The sequence below is a fragment of the Mandrillus leucophaeus genome, unplaced genomic scaffold (genome assembly GCF_000951045.1).
Source record: "Mandrillus leucophaeus isolate KB7577 unplaced genomic scaffold, Mleu.le_1.0 Scaffold489, whole genome shotgun sequence".
Classification (NCBI taxonomy): domain Eukaryota; kingdom Metazoa; phylum Chordata; class Mammalia; order Primates; family Cercopithecidae; genus Mandrillus; species Mandrillus leucophaeus.
In genome coordinates this window covers 855,288-855,818 of record NW_012105242.1, presented here as the reverse complement: position 1 = coordinate 855,818, position 531 = coordinate 855,288, and the positions used below count along the sequence as shown (strand labels likewise).

Genomic DNA, 531 nt, shown 5'->3' with positions numbered 1-531 from the left:
GGCTAATTTTTAACATTTGTTATAGAGACCGGGTTTCAGTATGTCGCCTACGCCTCTTCTTTATTCCATCTTTCCCCGATTTCCAACACGTTGGAAAATGCTGAAATCGGCAGTTTCCTTTGGGTCATGGCCACCCTTGGGACTCCCCTGAACCATGGTGCTGCACCGAGCCCTGCCATTTCACACTCGAGCTCCTTCTCTTTCAGTCTCTTTTCCTTCCAAACTAACCTGTCCCAGATTCCATTCTCTGAAGGCCCAGATTGGATCCCTCCCAGAGAGAGATCCTCCCATCTCTGTTACAGGCTTCGAAGGACTCAATACTAACAGGCAAGAGCAAAACTCCTGGTGGGGTTTCAGGCAGTCATGGATTGATGATTTAGAATTATCTGAGGCCAGTGTTTGGATCCAGGGAAAATCACTCCGAGGGAAGACCTGTTACCTCAATCTATATTTGAGGTCAACAGGGAGGATTTGATGTCTTTCTTCAGGCTGACACGTTTCTAGGAAGCATCAATTTCAGCCTCTCCTCCA

The 531-nt window shown here is 47.5% G+C and overlaps 1 protein-coding gene across 1 annotated transcript in view; it reads left to right on the top strand.

Moving 5' to 3' along the window:
• PREX1 (phosphatidylinositol-3,4,5-trisphosphate-dependent Rac exchange factor 1) overlaps positions 1-531 on the top strand; it is a gene marked incomplete at its 5' end in the record, with an annotated part of 216,297 nt that overhangs the window by 211,220 nt on the left and 4,546 nt on the right. The window lies entirely within an intron of this gene.